General features: G+C 40.8%; 1 long non-coding RNA gene across 2 annotated transcripts in view; it reads right to left on the bottom strand.

Annotated features, from left to right (window-relative positions):
* Nucleotides 1-1,477: 1,477 nt before the first annotated feature.
* Nucleotides 1,478-11,651, bottom strand: part of LOC114031176 — a 79,395-nt gene continuing 69,221 nt past the window's right edge. For both annotated transcript variants that reach the window (XR_003567709.1, XR_003567708.1), the window contains exons 4-6: nucleotides 3,190-3,233; nucleotides 1,867-2,002; nucleotides 1,478-1,563 (exon numbers count right to left, since the gene is read on the bottom strand). This is a non-coding gene — a long non-coding RNA (uncharacterized LOC114031176). The remainder of the gene's footprint in view (nucleotides 1,564-1,866; nucleotides 2,003-3,189; nucleotides 3,234-11,651) is intronic.

Genomic DNA, 11,651 nt, shown 5'->3' with positions numbered 1-11,651 from the left:
CTGGGCTCTAAGATAAACATTACTTGTTACAAAAAGAGTAGAAGAGAAAGAGGGGCAAAATCATCCTCAGAGTGGTGCAAGACTCTAATATGTGAACTTTCACCTTATCTTGCCCAAAACCAGAGCAATTAACTCCATCAAAAGTAAAGTGCAAGCAAAGCTCACAGAGATGCAGGATTCTTGGCTCAGTAAGAAGGCAGATAAAATCCAATTTTACAGTGATGGTAACAATCTAAAGCACTTTTATGATGCCCTGAAGGCTATTTATGGGCCAAAGATCTATGATGCATCTCAGCTACTCAGTGCTGATGGAGCCGCATTGATTAGTAATAAGGACATGATCCTATAGGGATAGGCTGAACACTTCCATAGTGTTCTCAACAGACCATAATCAATGCTGAAGACACTGATTGTATACCTCAAGTTGAAGTTAGTCTCTCTCTAGCTGAACCTCCAATTGAATGCCATCAGGTCCCTATCATGTGGCAAAGTGCCTGGTGCTGATGCTATTCCAGTTGAGATTTACAAGGCAGGGGGTCCACTGTTCATACAAAAGCTGACAGAAATTTTCCAGGTTACATGGCAAAAGGAGGTTATCCCTAAGGAGTTCAAGGATGCCTCCATTGTCCATCTCTATAAAGGTAAAGGAAATAGGTTGTTGTCCTGTGACAATCATGGTGGGGGGGGGGAGGTGAGAGTGTCTCTCTCTCTCTCTTAGTCATTGCCACCAAGACTCTTGCCAGAGTCCTCCTTAATAGGATGATCCTTCACCTGGAAGATAGTCGTCTATCTACCTGAGAGCCAGTGTGGCTTCAGAAAGGGCTGAGGAATAGTCAATATGGTGTTTGCACCTCCAGGAGAAATGGCAGGACCAGAACAGAGGTCTGTATACAATGTCTGTCAATCTGACTAAGGCCTTTGATACTGTCAGTAGTGAGGGCTTGTGGAAACTTGTAGCAAAATCTAGGTGCTCAGAGAAGTTCATCAGTATTGTATGTCTGTTCCATGATGGCATGCCTGCACAGGTTCTGGATAGTGGATGATGCTCTCAAACTTTCCCAGTTACCAGTGAAATGAAACAGAACTGTATACTTGCTCCCAAGCTTTTTGGCATGATATTTTCAGCAATGATGTTAGACACCTTCAATGAGGATGAAAACAGCTTCAAGGTCAGTTACCACACTGATGGCAAATTATCTAACTTGGAAAGGCTACAAGCCTATACTAAAGTGGAGGGAGAGTTGGTACATGATTTTTTTGTTCACAAATGATTGGGCACTCAACGCAGTCTCATTCTCACTCAATGCAGATGCAACAAAGTATGGATCAATTCTCTGCTGCTTGTGCTAATTTTGGCCTGACAATTAACACCAAGAAAACAAAGGTTCTCCACCAGCCAGCACCATACCATCCACTTGTGGAACCATCAGTTACAGAAAATGGAGAAATTTTGAATGCTGTGGATAAGTTCATTTACCTTGGCAGTATACTTTTCAAGGAAGTACACATAAATGATGAGGTTGACTCACACACTGCCAGTGCTAGCTCAGTCTTTGGGAGGCTCTGAAAGAAAGTATGGGAGAGAAGAGATATTAGACTGACTACCAAACTAAACATCTACAGAGTCATTGTGCTGACCTCATTGCTGTATGCCTGTGAAACCTGGAAAGTATACCAGTGCCATGACAGGAAACTGAATTGTTTCCATTTAAATTATCTTAGGAATATTCTGAAGATCACTGCCAAGCACTCAAACTCTACTACAGAGAGTGCAACTCTGATGAGCTGGCCATGTTATTCAAATGTCAAACATACATTTGCCTAAAACACTATTTTATGGAGAACTCACACAAGACAAATGCTCACATGGAGGTCAGAAGAAGCAACAAAAGGACACTTTCAAGGTCTCTCTGAAGAACTCTGGAATTGACCGTGTGAAGTGGGAGACACTGGCCCAGGACCACCCAGCATGGAATGCCGGAATCAAAGGAGGTGCTGTGCTCTATGAATAAAGCAGAATTGCAGTAGCTCAAAAGAAAGTGCCCAGCCCAGTAGGTGATACATAATCAAGATATGTAGAGAGTAAAGTGTTCCATCATGCCTGTGAATTTCTCTTCTATGATCATAGCTGGGTTTAAATCCCCCAATTCTGTCTGTAAGAGGGTAAACTTTAGCCTGGAACTGTCTCTTCTATTTGTTCCCAGTTTCTCACTCTCCAGTATTGTTTAAAATGATACCTTTTCACTATAAACTTAATAAACAATAACAAACACAACTTCAATATTCAAATAACAAAAAAGATTATAAGTGCACCTGTGAATTTCTGTTACAAAGTTTATTTACAATGAAAGTAAATGTAACAAGATAATAATACAATTGCCCTATACCTTCATGCCTCCCTTATGAATTTCTTTTTTGTTTCTTCTATGTACTTTTTAAATGTTTATGTAGCAAGTGTGGAATAAAACATATATCCAACAGAAAATACCACGCCCAGTTCTATAAGTCCTCTAACCTACCCTTGAAACACTTTGGTCCTTCCTTCCTTCCCTCTTTTCTTTCCTTCCTTCTTTCTTTCTTTCTTTCTTTCCTTTTCTCCTTCTTTCCTTCTTTCTTTCTTTCTTCCTTTCTTCCTTTCTTTCTTTCTTCCTTTCTTTCTTTCTTTCTTTCTTTCTTTCTTTCTTTCTACATACTTACTTACCCTTACCCCTTTGTCACACATAAGCATACAAAGCAAAACAAATCAACATACTGGCCAAGTCTCTGCCAAGATACAAGAGACATGCTTTATCGACAGTCTTCAGAAACCAAAATGGACCCCTTTAGCATTTTTACTTCGCCTTCAGCTCTGGATACTCTGGCTCTCTTTCTGAGAACAGGGCTGGGACATGAGTTGTCAACTACCACCCTGGCCCTTGAGGTTATTCTGATCCCTTCAGCTATCTTGTCTTGGTAGCACACCAATCTCTTTCCCCCTTTAATTCAGATTAAAAAAAAAAATTAGAATTTTTCAAAAGGGACATTTACTATTTATTAAGTGCTTAGTATAGTGCCTGTACATAGTAGGTACTTAATAAATGTTTATTGATTTATTGAAATACCAAGAGAAAAGGAAACAGGGGCAGCTAGGTGGCACAGTGGATAGAGTACCAGTCCTGGAGTCAGGAAGACCTGAGTTCAAATACTTACTTACTAGCCATATGATTCTGGGCAAGTCACTTAACCCCAATCGCCTAAAAAAAAGAGAGAGAGAAAAGTAAAAAAAACTATAAAAACACCATAGTCACATTTTCAGAGCATGGATTTTTTTTTAGCTTAATTTATTGACTTAACTGTCACAGTCCATGCAAACCTAGTTCATTTTCCTCACCTGACACTGTCTATAGTAGATATCTGACTACCCACAAGAGTCAGTATGGTAAAGTGCAAAGATCTCTGGCCTTCAACACATTTTGACATTTTCTGACTTGAATTTGATTTGATAATACGTGATAACTATGTGGTTCTGGGCAAGTCTCTTGACCTCGATGAGCCTTGATGTTTTCTTCTATAAAATGGAGGTAATGCTTGCCCTGCCTACTTTATAGTGTGGTTAAGAGAAAAACACTATGAGCTTCATTTATATAAATGGGAGTTACCAACCTCGTCCCAAAAAGCCAAACTAGGAGCTAGCGATGAGTGTAAATTGCAGAGGGAGCTTTGGGCTGTATATAAAGTAAAACCTCCTAAACTGTCCAAATTAGATGAGAGCTGTCCAAAAGTGAAATAGGCTGCTCTAGGTGGTAGAGTTCTTTGAATAGAGGCTGAATGGCCATTTACTAGAGATGTGAAAGAGGGGGTTCCTCCCTGGGTCTAGGTTGGACTAGTTATTTTGGGATTCCATCATTACTCAAACTACTCTGGTGTAGTAGAGGGTGATGGACTTGGTAATGAGAGGACCTGAGTTCAATTCTTGCCTCAGACATTTACTGGTTGTATGTGTCATCCAGGGCAAATCACTTGACTTCGGTCAACCTCGATTTCCTCATTTGTAAAATGAGGATAATAATAGCATGTACTACACAGGGTTGTTGTGAGGATTAAATGAGATATCTGTAAGCCTTAAAACATCATATTGATGAAGATGGGATCCAGAACCCAAAAAGGAAAAACCCTGGACTTTCCCACATGGCCAAATCTCTGGAGTTCCCTTGAGGTAGAATCAACTGGCCTTTCTTTGTGGCTACACAATCTCCCAATTCTCTGTACCCTTAACCTAGCCTATACCTCCCTATGTCCCCCAGCCATTTCCCACCCTTAATCCTATCTAGGCTCCATTCTCCCTTGGCCACCCCTGGAGTTCTATTACCTCACAGACTACTTGGCCACTCCTAGATTCCTCCCATAGTCTTTCTGTATATAAGGTCCATCTTGTCTCCATTAAGATGCTCTGATTCTTCTAATCTAGACACTGCTTAGATTCTTAAAATCTAGTCAATAGCTTACTAATGTTCAGACTCCTTAAGAATCTGCCCAATATGATGGATGTTCTAATAAACCTTATCTTTGGCTGAAAGAAGGCTTGGGTCGAATTCTTTCAGGCAGGACCCACATGTTGTGATCTCAGGGGTCCCAGCACCCCTAAACCTCAACAATACTATATAAGTATTATTTATTGTCATTTGGCTTCACATACTGTCATGTCTGATGGAATCCTCAGTCGATCCCAGAATCTGCTTCAAGTCCTTGACTTATAACATTAATAGCTGACATTTACATAGTGCTTTAAGCTTTGCAAAGCAATTTACATACATTATCTTATTCAATCCTCCAACCCACAGCAACCTCTGAAGGTAGATACTATTATTAGCCCCATTTTGTACATAAAGTATGGCTGAGAAAGGTTAGGGAACTTACCCTGGGTCACACAGATAAGGAGGCTTCTGAGGCAAGATTCACACCCAAATCCTCCTGTTACCAAGGCTAGCACTCTCTCCACTGCACCACATTATCTTACATTGACAATGGTTAGCCAGAAACACTCACTCTAGCCAGAGAGCCATCGGAACTTCTAGTCCCTCCCAGCTACCATTGCTTAGGATTTCCCCAGCCCTGTACCCTTCCCCTTCCTCCCACCTTATAAATGCAGAACCTACTGCTGCCTAGTACTTCTCCCCTTATCCCCAATCCTGACCCCTGCTTTTCACCTCATCCTAGTTCCTCTCTAAGGTAGGGTCTGTGGTAGAAGATTAGCATCCCCATCTAGAGGGAACTCAAATCTACCCCCAATTAAAACCCCATAGCTCCTGAATCCTCCCCAGCCACTGCTGTTCCACTAGCTCCATGGCTTTCATAGGCAACATACTCAACCCCTCTCCCATCTGAGAGTTCCTTTGAAATGTAGATGAATCTTGCCCAAAGACCCATCATTGACACATAGGGGTATCTTATCTAATTCTGCAGAGCTTAACTGCAGGGGGAAAAATAGGGAAGCAGTTGGTTACTTGTTGCTATTAGCTGTCTTCTTGCTTTAGGGACAGAAGGAGAGAATCTGAGATATGACATCCCGTTCCACAGAGAACAGTCCAGTTTGGATGGACTATAGTATACTTGGTGAGGAGTGTGATGTGAGGTACTAAAATGTGATGAGTGAGAGTATAATAGGTGATACCAAGTTGTGGAAGGCCTCTGAAGGCCAGGTTGAAAAGTTCTAACTCTAACAACAATACCCAAGGGAATCACTCATTTCCTTGCAGTCAGTTCCTCTTTCAACATAACAAACAGACCAGCAGAGGAATCAGGCCCTTGTGGATTACCTACCCTTTGTGTGAATACCACCTATGCCTGGAAAGGGTGCCTGAGTGGAAAGAACTTTTTGGAGTAATCTGCTGGGGGAATGTCCCTTCCAAGGCTGCTTCCTGTCAAGGGAACCCATCTGGCCTCCATTGTTTGGACTTTGTTTATGGTGCCTAGTGCATGCGTATTTCTTTCCTTTCCCATTCTTCATTTCCCTGGAGAAATAACAGTGCTCTCCCATTACTACTACCACTACTATCACTACCATAGTAGTGTTATTTTTGGCCCTGACAGCTTAATGTTTTGGAGCTTTCCTAAAGTCACTGACATCCCTGGTTTCTTCCTGTTCCACCACTTTTGGCTGCCAAGACTTCTGATCCTAGGAAAAGGCAACTGTGGCTAAGGACACCCATGTATGGAAACAGAAAGGGGAAAGCCCAGGACTTCCCTTCATCAGAGAATTCCCAGAGCCACCAGGATTCCTCTAACAGGGACAGATAGCAGCCCTTCCTTAGGTCAGCCAAGCCTGCTGCTTTAAGATGGGGCGAGAGCTAAAAATGAAGATGTGTAAATTCTGACCAGAATCTGCATGACCTTGGACAACTCCCTCCCCAACTCTGGACCTCCATTATTCCATCTGCATGACCCGAGTCTTTCTAGGTTCTGCAGGCAGGCAGGGTAGACAGAGTAAGATATGTAGGAAAGGGACCTAGAACTAATATTTCATAAACCCAAGAATTTTTTTAAACCAGAGGCAAAGAGTAGAAGTGGATGAAAAGTCATCCCATGTCCTAAGTACCCCCCCATCACACACACATACCCACAAGCCTGGGGAGAAACAAACATCACGGCCATGTATATCCCTGCCCCCAGTCTTAGATCACGCAAGCATCTTTTTCTCCCCAAGCCTTCCAGAAGACCCCCTAATACCACCCATTTCACCTCCTTTTTAGGTTGAGACCCCAGGTCTGCATGACCATCTAGCCATGGGGCAGAAGGACCTATGGAGAGCTTTACTGACTGTGCAATCTCTTCTCAGCTACCTCTGCATCCCAGCCCCTCCACAGACAGGATGCTGCTGTGTATGAATAAGTTACCCAATCTCTGTGTCAGCTCTGACTCATCCAGCCCCTTTGGTGACTTATACAAGACAACTGAGTAGGAAGAGGAGAGGGAAAGTATGCCCCCAGAACCTTTGGTCAAGAGATGCTGTCTCACTGAGAGGTCCTCTGGGAGAGAGCCCCCATCCCCAATGTGAGGCATGAGTGAAGAAGATCAGGGGTATGAAGGGTTATGATCTCCCGCAATGGGACTCCTGTCTACAGAGTGGCTGAGATTCCTTGTCACAAGCATCTGCTTTAGATCCTTACTTTTGACGTGACAGTGATGTTCTTTCTCCTCCCTGCTCCACCTACACAGCTTGCATCATAATGATAACCAAAGATCCTGAATGGCTGTCTCTGGGAAAGATGCAGCAGTGCCAACAGCAGCTCCTGTTTCTACTTAATAGAACAAAGAAGCAGCAGGTGTGATTGTTAATTTACACCGTCAGAGATGACTGAATAATTATGGAAAATGGGGGAGGTACCGCAGGACTAGATGAGAATAAACGCTCCGATTAAAAAAAAAAAAGAAGAAGAAGAAGAACAGAACAGAATCTGCAAACTATATGTCAGGGAGCTTGCCTTTCATTTCCTGAGAAATTCTAGAATATCTTTAAAGAGAGGATTAGTGAACAACCTAGCAAAAGAAGCAGTAAGTGATGACAAAGAGCCAGCATGACTTTATCAAAGACAAGTCACATTAGGCTGAACCTAATAAGACACTATTCAATAGGGATAAAAAGTCTTACAGTTGGGTTTAAAAATACAGGATGTGGAAGGCATGGCTAGACAGCAGTTTTTTTCTGAAAAAGATCTGGGGGTTTTAGCACACTGCAAAATCAATAGGTTAGCAGTGGGATGTGGCAGCCAAAAGAGCTAATGTGATCTTAGAACATATTAAGAAAGACATAGTTTTCAGGAATAAAAAAAGTAACAGTCCTGTCTTACTTTGCCTTAGTTAGATGACATCTGGCATCATGTATTTCGTCCTGGGTGCCACAATGTAAGCAGCGTACCAATAATCTGAAGAGAATCCACAGGAGGATAACCATAATGGTGAAGGGCCTTAAGTCCATCTCACAAGAGGACAGGTTAAGAGAACAAGGGGTGTTGAAGATGGAGAAGAGAAGGCTCTAGAAGGACATGACAGCACTCTTCAAATAGTTTAGGGCTGTCACACAGAAAGAGGGATTAGACTAGTTCTGTCTGGCCCCAAAGAGTCGCACTAGGAGCTTTGGGCGACAGTTGCAAAGAAACGGTTTTAAAATCGATGTCCTAACAATTACAGCTAAAAATAACAATAGCTAACATCTATATAGCACTTACTATGTGTCAGGCACTGTGCTAAGTGCTTTATAATTATTATCACATATGATCCTCACAACAACTCTGGCTAGCAAGTGCTATAATGACCTCCATTTTACAGATGAGGAAACTGAGGCAGACAGAGGTTAAGTAGCTGAGAGGTTAAGCCCAGGGTCCCACAGCTAGTGTCTGAGGCTGGATTTTAACTCAAGTCTTCCCGACTCCAGGCACAGTACTCTACCCACTGTACCACCTAACTACCCCAAAGCAGAACAGATTGCTTTGAGAGGGGAAGACCTCTTCAAGCAGTAAATAGCTATTATTTGTTGGGTTCATTGTCCTTTCAGTACGGATTGAACTTGATGACAATGAGGTCTCTTCTAATTCTAAAATTCTGTGGCACTTAGCTTACTCCACCTTCCAGGGTCTCACTTTTCCTTATTTAGAAATCTGCAAAGTTTTTCTATTGATTTGAACTTATCCTCCCCTGGACACTGCTCAGTACTCATAGCCAAGAACCACAAGTCATAGAATTACCACCCAGGGTCACATAGCTAATAAATGGAAGAATTCAAACCCGTCTTCTTCTCACTAAATCTAGTACTCTAGCACCTATGCTAAGAAACTCAAGAGATTAAAAAAAATGAAGATTTATATATATACAAGATATCTTCAAGGTCATCTAGTCTAAGGCTATTTAATCTTTTTTTGTATCCTGGACTCCTTTGCCAATCTGCTAAAGCCCAGAAACCTCTGCTAAGAATAAAGTTTTTAAATGTATAAAATAAAATAATTACATTGAAACGGATGTGATTTTCTTTTCTGTCCAAGTTCATGGGCCCTCTGAAATCAATCCATAGAACCCTTGGGGAATCTATCAGTTCTGGGTTAGTACCTCTGATACAATCCAACCCCTTCATTTTACAGGGAAGAGATCAAAATATGGGCCAGAGAAGGGAAGTGTTTTGTCCACAACCACACAGATAGCTAGAGGCAAAGCCAGTCAGGATTAGAGCCAGTTTCTCCTGACTCTCCCAGTTCTTTGCATTACACTATGTTGGGAGCCACTGTTATACCCCACACAATTGGCAATTATCTATTCACAGATCTGACTTAGTGAATAGGTTGGGATTTTTTTCCCCTTAAACATTATGTTTAGGGAGGGAAGATAGGGAATTGGTCAGATAATTCCAAGCTCTCCAGATTTCTCCCACAAACAAGGTAAAATTGTGCCCCAGGGTGAACATGGAACAGTAAAAATAAACAAGAGTTGGGGCACAGCAGGGGTCCTCCTGGGACAATTGTAGAAGATCAAAGAAAAATCCTAGGACTGAAGTTTGGTCCCAGTGAAGAGTAAACACCTCCAGGCTAGCTTCACTGAAACAGCCCTGGGGCTAGCTGGGTTGAGAGGTAACCTCCGCCCCAGCCACAAGAACTTTCACCTCTCAGACAGTGTGAGGGAGTCCAGCATCTGAGCCCAGGAAGACTGAGGGAACCTCTGTTAATAAGGGACACCAGATTCAGTAGTGCTGTACCCTAGGAAAGAAGGAACCAGAAGCAGTAGGGCGGGAATACCAGTGGCTATGAGCACTTACAGGAGGGCAGAGTTCTTGGTTTCAGTTCCAGGCCAGTGGGAAGAATTGAAGGAGGACCTGAGGCCAAAGGCACCATTCCCCCACACCCCAGGGCTAGAGGTGATTACAAAAAATAAGCTCCTATAAATTAAAAAAAAAAAAAAGAACAGGCAAAGGAGAAAGAATCCAACCATAGAAAGTTACTATGGGAATAGAGAAGACCAGGGTTCATTTTCAGAGGAGTATAATGAAACAAAAAAAGCCTCTCCTATCCCAAAGAGTCACATCAAATGGTCGCCTGCTTAAAAAGAATTCATAGAAGAACTTAAAAAAAAAACTTTAAAAATCACATGAGAGAGATTGAGGAAATTTTTTTTTAAAATAAGGATAATTCAAGAAAAATAAGAAGATTATGAAAAGAAAGTCAACCAATTAGAAAAGAAGATCCAGAATCTTAAGGAAATAAACAACTCCTTGAAAGTTAGAATTGGGCAAGGAGAAGCCAGTGAAGTTATAAGAGACCAAGAAATAATAAAATAAAATATAAAGAATTTAAAAATAGAAGAAAATGTAGCTTTCAGACTACCTGAAAGCTACAATAAAAAAAAAAAAGAATCTTGATACAATAATATAAGAAAAAATTAAAGAAAATTGTCCTGAAATGTTAGAACAAGAGTGGAAAGTAGAAACAGAAAAAATCCACCAATATTACCTGAAAGAGATGCTATGAGAAAAACCTACAGAAATATTATAGTCAAATTCTGAAGCCCCTCAGCTCAAGGATAAACTATTACAAGCAACAAAAAAAAAACAATATACATATGACGGTACCACAATTAGAATCACATAAGACCTAGCAGCGGTAACACTAAAAGACCACAGGTCTTGGAACACTATAAATCAAAGAGCAAAATAACTGGAGTTGCAGTCGAAAATATCATACTCGCCAAAGTTAAACATAATCTTGAATGAAAAAAATGGATATTTAATAAATTGTCAGACTTTCAGGATTTGTTCAAAAAAAAAAACACCTGAACTTACTAGAAGATTTGACATAAAAGATCCAAGAGAAATATAAATTAAAAACTAATTACAAGGGACTCAATAAGGACAGAACATTTACTCTTTATATGAGGAAATGTAAATGTCTAAGATTGTTATTAGTAATTGGGTAGTTCATAAGAAAGATTGGAGTAGACCTGAGTATGATATGATTTTAAAATGTAAAACCATTTAGGAACAGGTAAAAAGAGTAATTATTTTATACAAATGAGGTGTGAAAGGAAGAACTGATACAGAGGAATCAGATGGGGGAGGAGGGCTGGTAGTGCTGGAATCCTACTTTCATCAGGAATGGGTTTAAGAGAGAACAATACATATAAACCTAGAAGTGTATGAAAGTCTTCTAAATTCAGAAAGAAATAAAAAGCTAACAGGATAGGTGAGGAGAGAGAATAAGGGAGGGATTTTTAGAGGGAAGGGTGAAGGAATAGGATAAAATGGGAGGAGTAGTTAATAGAAAGGTATTTAGATTAACAGGAATGGGAGGATAAGAGAGGGATCCTTGGAGGAGGGGTAGGTTAAGAAATGGGAGAGCAGGGTAGTAGCTTGAGGTGGAGTGGAGATAGGAAATAAGAGATAGACACAAACATAAAATAAAAATCAGGAGTAGAATTTATTAGAGAAAAAGGCAGGAGTGATAATCATGATCTTAGACAAAGTTAAAGCTAAAATAGATCTAATCAACAGAGAAAAATAGGAAAACTACACTATATGTCAGCCATATTAATCAATATTGTTTTAGGTTAGAATATTGTTGTGGTGTAGGAAATGATGAGTTGGTAGACTTAGAAAAATATGGAAAGACTCAGACTTATGAAAGAAGAGGTTATCT

Source organism: Vombatus ursinus, unplaced genomic scaffold, assembly GCF_900497805.2.
Source record: "Vombatus ursinus unplaced genomic scaffold, bare-nosed wombat genome assembly UNPS02015096.1, whole genome shotgun sequence".
NCBI classification, from domain to species: Eukaryota; Metazoa; Chordata; class Mammalia; order Diprotodontia; family Vombatidae; genus Vombatus; species Vombatus ursinus.
The sequence above is the reverse complement of the archived record's forward strand: the minus strand, read 5'-3'. Positions and strand labels throughout refer to the sequence as shown.